The following is a 14038-nucleotide window of genomic DNA, read 5'->3' on the forward strand; positions in this document are numbered from 1 at the left end:
CACACTAATATGAACATCTACTTTTTGACAGGGTTTTATGTAAATAAAGAAAGAATTGTTTTTCTCTGATTTCTGCAAAGTCATTGTTTATTTCACATACACAACTGAGAAGGCAATTTGAGACAGAGAAGAAGAGCTCACTTCTAGCACTGTGGCTGAGACTGGGCAGTAATAGCAGAAATGGATTTTCTGTCTTCTTAAATTTTCAGATTAGGACTTGCTGTCTTCTCAAAAGTCCAATGCAAGTCATTGGGCTCACCTGGATTTGCACGACCATGGCATAATTTATGTTGAAAGTGATCTCACCAGATCATCTAGGCCAACCCACTCCTCAAAGCAGCACCAGCTACATCAGGTTGCTCAGAGCTGTGTCCAGTCAAGTTCTGAGTATCTCAAAAGGTGAAGATACCACAGCTTCTTTGGGACACCGATGCCAATATTTTACCATCCTCAGAATGTTTTTTTTTTCCTGACATATAGTCTGAATGTAACATGTTGCAGTGTGTCCTTTGCCTGGTTTTGTGCAGCTCTGAGAAGAAAGTCTTTATACCTTCTGCTTAGGTAGTTGTAGTCAGACATAACGATAATTTCTCCTCAACAAATCTCAGCCTTTTCTCGTATGTGATGTGCTCTAGCCCCAGACCATGTTAGTCGCCCTCCTCTGTGCTCATTCTCATATGTCCAAAACCGGAGACGATTCTCTAGATGTTGTCGCCCCAGGTTCTGAGCAGAGGGCCGTGGTCACTGCCACTGAGCTGCTGGCTTTCTTGACAGAGTCCAATATGTGGCTGTCCCTCTCTGCAGAAAGGGCACACTGTTGGCTCATATTCAGCCTGTGCTCCAACAAATAGGCCAAATCCTTTTATGCAAAGTTGCTTTCCATCCAGCTGACTCTCAGCCTATACTGGTGCATGGAGTTACTCTGTCCCAGATGCACCACTTTGCTTTCACCTTTGTTGAAGCTTGTGGTTCTTCTCAGCTTATTTCTCCAGCCTGCTGTTCTCCTTCCAAACAGCAGCCCTGGCCTTCAGTTTATCAACTGCTCTCCCTAATTTGGTATCATCCATGAATTTACTGAGACTGCACTCCATCCTGTCATTCAGATCATTGATTAAACAATGCTGTCTACCCCAGAGAGGCACCATTGTTCCATGACCTGGCTGCCAATTGGACTTTGTACTGTTCTTCACAAGACTTTGAACCCGAAGGTCCAGCCAAATTTTAGCCCCCTTATTGTCCACTCATGCAGCCAATATCTGACCAATTTGGCTGAAAGGATACTATGGGAGACTGTGTTAAAAGTCTTCCTAAAGTCAACATCTGCTGGTTTCCCATTATCTGCTGAGCCAATCATCTCATCACAGGGGAAAATCAGGATGAGGCATGATCTGCCCTTGGTAAATCCATGCTGCATATTCCAAATCACCCTCGTGTCCTTTGTATGTTGTGCAACGTTCTCCATAACCTTTCCAGGGACTGAAAGATGAGACCTGCTGGCTTGTAACTCCCTGGATCCTCCTTCTTGACTTTCTTCAATAACACTTTTGTGACATTTGCCTTTTTCCAATCATCAAGAACCTTCCCTGATTACCATGACCTCTCGAAGATAATAGGGAATGGACATGCAATGACATCGGACACCTCTCTCAGTCCCATCTGATAAATTACCTCTTGTCCTATGGACTTTTGCATGTTTGATTGACTTAGGTGCTCCCCTTTGCCAAAGGTGTTGCTGCAACAACTTTGCCATATTTGTTAATTTCATAGACTAAAACCAGCAACTGCTGCCTACCCAAGCCACATTAGTAGGCTATTAAAATCAATGGGATTCCTTCCTTTGCTTTCACATTGTTTGGACAAAACATGACTTCCAATTTTTTTGATGTCTATTCAGGAGTAAAAGTTCAATTATGGACATCAGTGAGGAGTGTTTGAATTTTTGCCTCCAAAAACTGCTCTATGGCCCAGTTTTCATTTTTTGTTAACTAATGTCCCAAGGTTGCTCGTTGGTTTATTTGTGCTTGGTTTTGTTTGTTTGTTTGTTGTCCATCCCCCCTGCTCCCTCTGTCCACCTCCCCCCACCCCCTGCAAAGAAAACCAGAAAACAAATTTATTCGAACCAAGGGATGCAAAATACATTCAATTACTGGCTGAGTAAGGAGCCTTTTTGTCAGCTCCAGGCCTTCTATCATGTCATTCAGATGCTCTGTGGAAGTGTCCACAACCTTCATTGTTCTATCATCCTGAAGATCACATCATTCTGATGCCAATATGCTGGTTTTGAATAACTGTGTGATGACTGGCAACCAGAAGCAAATGTCTGCTAAAACTGGAGATACAACCAGGAAAAGAAATTAGTTGTGAGCTGTTAGGAAACACACACACACAGATACAAGGTCACTTTGAATATTCAAAAAAATACATGTCTCTTTCCTCAGAGTGGAAGTGAGGTTGAACAGTTCTTAAATCGTACAGGATAGGACTCAGTAACACCATATGGTCTTGGTTAAAATTATTTTATATTGTAACAAAAGCAAAACCATCCCACTGAAAGCAGACCTTGGACCAGTTATCTGGGTGCTGCTGAGAGAGTAAGAAACCTGAATTTGATTTCCTGACCCACCATAAAGAAAGTCACTTTGTCAAGATACCTTATCAGTGTCCTTTAATAGCTTTGAGAATTTGGACTTCCATTTCTTCATCTGTAAAATTATGTTGTTGGTAATAACACTTCTGTGTGGTACTGTGAGTACACTTCTGTGTAACTACTTGGATAGTGTGCTACTGATAATCCTATCAATATTGTAATATAAATTAAATAGAAATGAAATTGCTTTACTGAAGGCTGCTTTATCCTAGTCTAAATGCAGCCCTTAAGATCAGTAGCTATTTTTGCTCCTTTTCAATATACAGTTTCCTATTCTTTAGTTGTTTATTTTTTTCCTTCTTCCAGTAAATACTGCCAGAAGGGTCACACCTTAGAACCAGTCTCTTTGACTCTGAGGAAAATAGGACTTATCCTGCCACTCCCTGACTTTTTCCACTTTAAAAAGAACTACTCTGACTACATCTGTGTAGAATAATACAGCTTTCTGAGACATGCTAGAGAAATATTATGCTAATTTATATCACAGCTCAATGTCTTGACTGTATTTTACTATCAGGAGCATAAGTCTTTTTTTCTGAAAATGAATTTCCAAAATTATAGCCATGGTATTGTTGCCAATGGTTGGCTATTAGCCATGACCATTGCTTGGCTTTTGAACAGGTTGGAAATTATGCCAGGGAAGTAATTATTCCAAGTAAAGAAGAACTCAACTGTTTAGAAGAACAATTTATATTGTAAAACTGCATCTATTATTTCTATGCTACTGTAATAATGTAATTTAAAAATAATGACGTGGAATAGATGGAATAGGGAACCAGTGGTCAGAACATCTGGCTTCTGTTCCTGGGTGTGGTGTCCTTTTCTTCAGCTCTAGTATGGGCAATTACTGTTAGCTCGTCTCCTTGGAAGAACTGTTTGTGATTAGCTGAGGGTGATGTTTATGATGATGGGTGGAATCAGTGGTACTTGATAAAAAACATCCATTTTTTATCTTCTTGAGGCCTTTTTCAATCTTTGCAAAACCAAAGATCTATCTTGAAGCATGGTTTGTGACCAAAGTTCAAACATTGCTTGATTAGACAAGTTGGAGAGTTATCCCTGTTATTAAAAGTGAATTCAGAAGCTGCTCCAAAACTAAATCCACTCCTAATATGGGGCTCCATGCTTCTGAGGGAAGCACACCAAGATTAATAAGGCATTATGAAGTCTATTTTTCATTCTCAGTCATTACTTCAGTGTAAACAGATTGCAGCGCTTTGCACGGGGAGGAGCATGAGCTTCGAGAGCTGGTGAGCCATGAGAGATGATAATTGGAGTTTCTGGCTGTGGATAGAGACACACACACACAAATCCCCACTGCAAACAGAGTATAGCCTGAGCTGCAAATATGAATGTCATTGCTCCGTGTTCATTTTCATTTCTAGTCAGTAAAATAATTCACTATGTCAATAGTACATGGGAGGCATGGATGCTAATTTACATTCCTTTGTAAAGGGTTTCAGATGATTATACTTCCCTCACAGCCAATCCTATGCTAATGAGAACTCTCTGATTCCAAAACACTGCCAGGATTAATGTTCGTGGACTCTGCACCAGGGTAAATGACCTGTGGCATAGCTTTAATTAAGGAAGACGGCCACATAATTAGAATAACAACGTCTTACTATCAATTTCTGCAGCAAGTCTCAGCCCCCGGGTGATACATCATTTGTGTGCAACACCTGCATGTGGGTGGACTACTACATAAAAGGCCCAGAAAAGAAAGCTTTGTCATTTCTAAATGGATATTACATAAACTGCACCCTTTGTAGAATCCCTGAAGCAGCAGTTGCAGCTTGTTATTGCTCGAAGAGGAACAGAAACCAGCATTGCACAACACAGACCTGAGGAGATATTCATATGAACTGATCCCTGCTCTTTTGGCCTGCCTTTCTGAGTAGATGTAGTAAAAGATTTGGTGGTGTTTCAGCCCAGCAGATGACGGCTCTCTGGAGACTGGACTACATGTCAAAATATCTGTGTGTCTGGCCCCACTCCCCTCCTCCATACTTTGTATGGCATGTTTTTTAGTGATAGAGCCTACTTTGGGTATTTTAGGCTCAGCTTTTACTTGCCAACTATAAAAATTCCTGTGTGAGCAGGGAGATGGTTAGAAAAAGAAGTCACCATTATCTATTAACCATTGTGCTTTCCAGATAAAGTTTTGTATGAGCATGATTGGCTCTCAACAGCCTGGTACTGAAGAAATTGGATGTGGACCCACCTCTGGCAGTGACTAGCTTCCTTTTGTGTGTTTGCAGTGCACCATAGTCAGATAAAGACCTGCTTTTCAAACATAGCCTGTGGACTCAAGTTATTTTACAACACAGATTCTTTAAAACTGTGTTTTAGAACGCCCCTCCAGCCCCAAATCCAGTCCTATAGTAGGTCCTTTGGGCCTTTGCTCTCACCAAAGCTCTCCTGACTGGTCATGACTACAGCGTCCTGCCAGGTCCTGTGCCATTGACCCAAGACAACCCTACTGTTCTTCTAACCCTCACCCATCACCTCAGAATATGTCTCTTTCACTGCCTTGACAGCCTGACCAGCTGTCCCATACAGTCATAAAGCAGAAGGAACCTTCAGGAGTCATCTAATCTTATCCCACAGCAGCAGCCAGAAGGATAGCAAATGTCTAATCTGCTCGGAGAAAACGATATCTACAGCCTTCCCAGAAAGTCTATTCCACGGCTTACTGTCCTTTGAATTAGAAAGTTTTTTTCCTCATTTTTCAATGAAATCATCATTGTTGTAGTTTTAATCTTGTCCTATCTAGCACAAATACTGAAAGGAAGATTAATTCCTTTGGTATTTGCAGCAATCTTTCATGTGCTTGAAAACAGTTATCATGTCTCTTCTCAGGCGCTTGGTCATTCTATTTGATCTCCCTCATGTCTCTACAACTGATTCTTCTCTTTTCTAAAGTGGACTCTATCTGCTTTTGTTGCTTTTGAATTCAGCTTCAAGTTTCCCTGGATTTTAGAATTTCCCTGTGTGCACAGGAGCTTGTAGACCCTACAGAAATAAAAATAAAATGTTGTTATAATTATAGCATGTAACAGGAACAAAGACAAAAATAATTATCGCATCATCTTAGCTGTATGATAACACTTCAGTAAATAAGGTGGTACAGAGATAAATGAAAGCAGTCAAGCTTTTCATATGATATCCAGATGAGTTGCCTCATTGTCAGGCCTTCGAACCCTAAAAAATAACATTTCGGAGATCTGGTTACAACATGACACAAGACTGACTGGTGTTCTAATTAGTCTGGTGAATAACAAACGTGTTCCTACAGAACAGGAAGCTAATTATTTTTACGTATAATAAACTCTTCAGATTTCACTATTAACATCTGCTCTTTAGCATTGGCACAAGCACAACACACAGACAATGAGTAATTATGTTAACACCCCAATGTTACCAGAAGCAGGGTTTTATTCTAAAGTAAGACTTCATTAGTCAACACTGTAATAAAGAACAGAGAATTAAGTGCAGTAAACTCAATTATGAGTTGTGTAACTGTGATTGCTTCATACAGAAGTTCAGGGAGCCTGTAGTTGGTTTTCCTGATCCTCTGTGACTGGAACAGTGTTCCTGTGTGAGTAGGACAGGTCTTCACTACAGAGCCAGCACAAACTCTTCAACTCTTCTTGGCTTGTCTGTCTACCTAACATGTAGAAAACAAAACATTACTAAGAGCGTGGCCATCCTATGTCAGTGATATAAGTTGACAAATAAGTTTTTTCTAAGTGGCATATTATTGTATATAAGCCGCCTAGTACCTACTATCCTGTGTCAGATGATTACTCCAAGGCACGGTCAGCAGTTTCATGATCTCAAGACAGTCTTCTGTGCAGTGCTGGGTAAGAGAAAGGATACAGAAAAGTACCACAGGTGACAGTGTGCCTGTTCCCTTGCTTGTGTGTTCAAAATGGAAATTAAGATTACTTTACATGACAGTTAAAGCCAGAGATCTGCTTTGGTGTAGTTGAACTCACCTCCATTTCAGATCACTTAGGTGATGATAGCCCTGTTTGTTCTCTCCCACAAAGGGTGCCAGAGCACTGAAACAGGCTGCCCAGAGAGGTTGTGAAGTCTCCTTCTCTGGACACATTCAAGACCCTCCTGGACACATTCCTGTGCAATATACTCTAGGTGAACCTGCTTTAGCAGGTGGATTGGACTAGATGATCTCCAGAGGTCCCTTCCAACCCCAACCATTCTGTGATTCTGTGAAAGGACAGACAACTTCTCCCACTATTGCCTGGGGAGGACTCCTACATGAGTGGTTTCCAAATGGCTGGACCAGCAGGTCACCAGTGACCTTCAAACTTCCCATGAGTCTGTGGCCTATTCAGTATGAATATTAACAATATTTACTGTTTAACATCATTCAGCCAATCAGTTATTATACATGCCTTATAGGCTGTGTGCCATCTGCTCAGCTTGTGAGCAGCTCCCCTGACTTCTCAGGACACAAATACGTGGGATGTGCCCTGCACATACACATGGAAACATGGAAACAGTGAGGATAACAGAGAAAAGGCTGTTTGCCATAGCTATACTCACCTCTGCATTAGGCTGTATCAGATGTGAGCCCCCACTCCCCCAGTTAAGTGGGAAATGAAAACATGTATGCACTTCTGTTATGGGAAGAAAGGTAAATATGGCATTCACGGATGTTCAGTTGTTTGTGTACTTCTCCCTACACCAGAGCAAGCTGCCCATCCCAAAGTGAAGTTTGGGGTTTTCTTTAGTGGGGGATTCCCCACCTTTCATCTCTGTTTCTTCCTTGCTTTAGGCCATATGCATGACTAACCTGTCCTTCCAGCTCAGATACATTAAACACAACTCCTCCCTGAAACCATCAGCTGCAGTCCTCAGACCTGCCGGGTCCTGTGTGTTTTAACATGAAGCTCCCAGCTGGCTCTGTCCCTGTCCACCTTTGCTTCATGTATTTATAATGCAGAGTGGTGGTGTCTCTCCCATCCCAGGATGTGCCATGCAGGTAGAGCTGGTCAATGGATGCTCTGGTCTGCTGACAGCTGGGGTATGTAAGGCAGCTCTCCCAGGCTCTGTTTTTGTCTCAATTGCACCTTCTTCAAAGGAGCCCTCTTAGGGTGTATGTGACCCAGCAAAAGCATCCTCACCATCTTGTGATACATGGGTTGCGATGCCATCTCAGCTTTCTGAAATTCAGATATGTGTCAAGTCAGACTTTGGGGAGGGAGGGAATAGGAGGTTGAGAGGCAAACACATTCAGTCACTTTGGTAGTCAGAGTTCTCTGCTCCTGCACTGCTTCTGGGCAATGATAGCAATGTGGATGGGGATTTGGGTGCAATATCCAAGTGTAGATCTCATTTATTGACTTATGACCGTGTCAGCAGGTTCCTTTAGTGCTAATTTGTGGTGCAGGATATTCAGGATGTTCAAGAGATTATCTACAAAGTGTTGCTTTGTGAAAGAATCTCTCTAATAAAGTAAAAATTATCTTACCTTTATGGAGATACTTTCTAGGAGGCTGCATTTATTGGAGATTCACTACAGGTCTATCAAATGTTTTACCTCGTGAGGATTAAAGAACAATCACCACTGGTAAAAGACAGCAAAAGTTCAATTTGTCTCAGCCTGTGGAAATCTTTTACAATAGATCAGGTGAATGATGGCTTGGAAATGCTCATTTCTTTCCATTGACTGTAAAGGGAGCTCAGTCTGACTAGCTCACATATATATGTCAGAAGTTAAATAAACTGAATTTCCCACTAAAAGCAGAATAATCAAACCTAAACCCAAGATATTGATGTTCCTACATTTCCCACCCTTGAATGAAGTCACATGATCCTTGTGTTGTGGGGTACGTCTATAAATACAGATTATTTTTCGGTACAGGATTTTTAATCTGTTCCGAATGAGAAATCCCTACCCCTTTATTCCTCCACCTCCAGATTCTCTGAGTCGTCATGAAGCAGTGCACCAGGGACCTGCTCTTCCTTCTCTCTGACCTCATGTGAAAGCAGAAGGTTCTCCCATGTGACAAACACATTTCCCAAGCAAATTACTTGCTCGGCGGCCTCAAACCAGCCAGCCAGAGGACACTTGTTTTGCTCAGTTCCTGAGAAACTTACTATGGGCAGGCAAAAGCAAAGGGAAACACCATTTGGGCTCCTCCTACCTCCCCACAGCAGGGAAAGCATCAAGGCACCCATTTTAGAGATACTAAAACTAAACTAAAAAGCCCGAATGCCATAAAAGCCTTGATCATTTGTACATTTTAGAGTGAGGACCATGTTTATTTGAACATGTTTGTAGTGTATTTGCTGCGGTCTTCTGTTCTCAGGTCTCCGTGGAGTCCAGTCACAGCACAGGCTGCTGTCAAATGTTACTGGATCATGAGGGAAGAGTTTCACCCCCACTTTGTGCTGTGGTGGATGATTGCCATGGGGGAAAAAAGGGCCTCTCAGGCTTTTGCACTGCTCCTGTGCCTGAATCTGCTCTCTGCCAGCAGAACAAAACACGGGTGTACTCAAATGTATGAAGTGAACTGACTGACCCCCACCATGAGATGAGACATCTCTGTGTTTCCCAAAGCCTTGCAGGAGATTGTTTATTCTGAATCAGGGAAGATTTTGGTCTGATGCAATTGCTCTATAGGACACAGCAAAAACAGATGAGGAATACATGTTACCGAAGGAAGAGGATAAACTGTGCTAGTATAGGTTATGTTTGCCCTCATTTCGTTGATTCACAACAAGATGAATTACCTACCACATTGGTAAGAAAATCACTCTCCCTTTCCCTGAAAAAAAAAGTTAATCTGAAATTATGCTATGTGGATCTGTGCTGAGATAACATCGGAGAGGAATGTTGGACTTCGTGATTTGTTAATCAGCATTTGATACCTGGTGCCTTATTTGAAACAGGCACATTTAGGAAACATACCTATGTCTATATTTCTACCCACAAACAGAAAAAGAGAGTGGGAAAGAAAGGAAGAAAGAAAGAAACAAACAAACAAAAAACCCACCCCAACAACATCAATCCTTAGGAGCACCAAAAAGCTAAATATAAGCAGCTGGAACTGATCCTTGTACCTGTTCCCTGTCACTACTCTACCACTGCCCAAAGACACCATTTCAACCACCCAGTCCAGGGAAATGTGGTGGGAAGAGTTTAAGGGTTGTTTTCTTCACAATGTGACGTGGCCTCACTTGTGCATAGAGTGGTCAGGAATAAAAGCCTCTGTGAAATGGCACAACCAGTGTAGGCTGGTTTGAGGATGTGTGCTCTTGCCCTGAGATGGAGCCCAGCAAACCCCTTTCTTCCTCAGTGACTCCTTTTGTATCAGCTGAAATGGCAGTGATTAGAATGATAAGACAGGACAAAACTGGAGATAAACTGAATGGAGGCTTTTTAAAGTTTCTGTCATTGCCAAGATGTTTGAATACTTTTTGCCTTGTGTTTTATTGTACAGAATAGCGCAAAGGCCTCTGAAAACAGGTAGGAACTCTGTCAAACCAGAATGACCTTTTTTTTCTCTCTCATCAGTCTGCACAGAAAGAGAACAACAAAGAAGCAGGCCCACTTTCTAAAAATAGTGGCTTGTCTCCTTTATCTTGTATTACAACAGTGAATGAGAAGCAATTGTGCTACCTTTCAGGATGGTAAGCGTGCTGGTGGGATTAGCCTTCAGTTTAGCACCCTCCTGGTTTTTCTCCTTCCTTGGAACAGGATACAGTGCCGAAGTCATCTCTGTTTGAACAATAAAGGACAGGATGATAAGCAATTTATGTTAGGAGTACTTTTGCAATGCTTTCTCATCCTAGTTCCCGACATCCCCACATGACTCATTCTGCCTTCCTGCTGTGAGTGCTACTGGTCCTACATTTGAAATTAAACTCTGGAAAGTGTTTCACAGCAAGAGGGGTTTGCTCTTTGACTTCAAGCTCTTCCTTTTTGTTAGGAGGCATGTGTTTAGTTTGTGTTTAAAGGCTAACTGGTTTCACTTGCTAAACCTGCTCTTATTTATAAGCAAAGCTGCTCTTGCAAAATATGAATCATCAAAGCTCAGGGACTGAAAGGGTAGCTGAGGTTACCCACTCCACTCCTTTGCCAGGGCAAGCTCGTACACAGCTGTCTGTTCTGTGTCCGGTGTAGTAAACATTGGAAGCAATAGGATATCCAGCACTTCTCTGGGAAACTTTTGGCTGAAGAAGAAAATTATGACTTCTGTCACATTTCTTGTAATGTCTTTTCAGAGGCTGTAGCATCTGCATACGCAAATCTTATAAATATGAAGCTCACAAAGAGGAGAAAACAAATGGCTCAACAAGCCACAGGTGCTGTGTTAGGTGTAATGAAATTACTGAAAATGCTGTTTTTTTCTGGAGTCTACACTAACCTTTTATCCACTTAGACGTCCTTGTCATTCTTCCATCAGCAACATTCGCCATAGTTTGTTAAAATTAAACCAGGCTTTTTGTTCCTGTGGTCTATCCGTGAGGCTTTTTCCTTCTCTTCTTAAATCAAAGCTAACAGAGCACTCATTTTACTTGTACTCAGATCAAGTTTTCCTTTAGAAAAAACTGCCCATTTTTCAGTACCACTAATGTGGGCTTCAATTTACTTTTGTCCTGCTCCACTTTGGATGCATTGGATTCACTCTCTTTCAATACAGCTGATTTAATCTCCTCCTCTTCCCTACTTGAGGCATCTGGGAGCACTTGGAATGAATTTATACTCTTCTTTAGTTTCACACTTTTGCCTCATTTTCTGATGTTAGCTAGACGGACAGAGAGTTTTGTATTTTCTTTCCTAGAGCTCTTAGCACTGTGACAGCTTCAATTTTTGTGTGTGCTGTTGGTGTGATTTAGGAAATTTGTATTTTTCCCCTATTAGCTGTCAGTGTCAATCTTCTCCCCATGCCAGAAATGTTCTCGTCCTCCTATGACATTAGCTGTAATATATGTCACAGTTTGCATATTGCTTAGAACTGTGTTACAGCTTGATTCTGACTTGCTATCAAAACACAGTTATCGCATTTTGTTTTATGACTTCATTGTGCCAAGCTCTTATGTGTAGATATAGATTTAAAGACATGGTTACATTTAGATAAAACAAATAATCTTAAACATGTGTTTAAATATACAGATAAAGAAGCTTTGTGGAATTGAGACTACACACTGTAATGACAATAAATCGTTTAAAACACAGGACCACGAGCCTCATTTCTATTTTTGCTCATCCCAAGGCCCTTTCGCAAAACAGGGTCGCTGCAAATTAGAATTTGAAATCCCTCAATTTATCCTGAGCATAATCAAAAGACTCAGAACAATAAAATCAACCTCAGACATCCTGGGCAATAGAGATGTAGAAAGCCACATTAGTGAAGCAACACCAGGTGGAGTTTATTAAACTGTGACTTCTCATTGAGCTCTGGAGCAATTAGGTGCTCTCAGCAGAATGGCAGGGCTGGAGGGGGTTTTTTAGCTGTTTTTTTTTCCCCGTGCTGTTTATTAAATCATAAATCTACTGACTGAGATCTTCAAAACATGAACTGCTTTCACCACATTCATTGCATCTTGGTTTGCAAGGGAAGGTCACCAATGACTCTCACATACAGAACTGCATTGTATAGGAATACAATTATTAAATGTAGGCTGAGAGCATTTTAAAGTAATTTGCATTAAGAAAAAACATGCCTAAGTAACTTAACTACAGAAATACACGTATACAGTAAACATATGCAAGCATATATACAAGACTGGTAATGCGTTGAGAGAGTCGGTATATCCCTCTGTGCTGTTGATGGATGGGAAATGTAACTCATATTTAAAAGAGTCTGATGTGCCCATTTTTGGCCATGCTGGATTCCATAGCATCCTGCAGACATAGATGGATTAGTGTTTGATCTCGTTCTGTTTTCTAGATGGCACTGGCAATCTGTGCTATAAATTCATGTGGTGCCTGGAGGTTCTCTTTTATTTTATTCATTTGAGTTTCCCACTAGCAGTTCTGGTTCAAGCTACGAACCTGCAAAGCAAACCAATTTGTAATCTAGACAAATTGTACAACTGACATCTCACAAAAGGAGCCCAGGAGGTGGTGAAATCTTGAAATTAAAAGAAGAGCAAAGAAAGAAAGTATTTTTTTTAAGTAAAAGTATTTATTTTCTTTTAAAATGGAACCATCCCACAGCCAAAACAACACTATTAGAAAGAAAATTCCACAACAAGGTATACCATTTATCTGCAATTGTTTAAAGTTAGGAACACTGCTTCTGTCTTGTAACAGACTGGAACAGAACTGTGATATTCATAGAGAGATTGTGTATGTATTTAAGTACATACATGCACACACATATGTGTATGAGAGAAAATGGATGTGTGTGTATGCACGAATTTATAAGAGTACGTGATTCAGGTGTGTCCTGACATGCATGTTTATATATCTAAGTTAAATAAAATACATTTGTGTGTGCACGTGTGCATATGAAATCCAAATATATAATTGCATATCTCCTCTTACTCTCCCTGTGGACATTTCTATGCTTATTTTCCAAGATACAGTGTCAGTTAAAATGATAAGAGCTGGCTCCTCTTCCCTGAGGACTAGGAGCAATGGCTTAATGCTGGCTGTGATCCCTTATGATAAATGTGGTGGTGTATCTATGGAGGAAGCACTCTCAATGCTGGAGTATGCAATAAAGAACAAACAAAGATAATAAAGATGCACTTGGATACTAAAACTGCGTGCACTTTTCTAAAACAAAAAGCCCAGCAAAGTACCATCCAATCAACCCACCCAAAGTACCACCAACTTGTGGCAACTCAGAACAGACATAGGTCTCTGTCCATCCATCACTGTGCCTGTACAGCTGGGTAAGTGAAAAAAGAGCTGTGTAGCACAAATGATGCTCCCTTCACTACTGCCACCCTGCATAGCTGCCCAGATCAGCTTAGTCCTGCCTGGAGGACTTTCCACGCCTCCAAAGGCACAACTGCTTCTCAAAATTGTCCTTCTCTGTATTCTTCTCCTATTCACAGGGTGAGGAGGTCCACACTCCCAGCCCCATCTTCATGATCATTAGTAAAGACACATTTGCCAGGTTTACTCAATTGTACAAGAGAGACCTTGGTCAGACACTGATAGCAGAATTACCAGCAACTTTCAGAATATCTGTTCAGTTAAAGGTTTACACCTGGGTTTGCAAGGCTTCAGGCATTGGGGGAATTGTTCTGATAACACCAACTAGCCTTTTGTTACAATACTTACCTGGAAATACAGCAAGAGCATAGATGCAACCAGGAGCTATCAAAGGATTAGCAATAGCTTACACACAGCCTCAGACTGCCTTTGCAAGTACAAACCCTGGCTGCAGGAGATAACAT

This window comes from Streptopelia decaocto, assembly GCF_964273445.1.
Source record: "Streptopelia decaocto genome assembly, chromosome: 1".
Classification (NCBI taxonomy): domain Eukaryota; kingdom Metazoa; phylum Chordata; class Aves; order Columbiformes; family Columbidae; genus Streptopelia; species Streptopelia decaocto.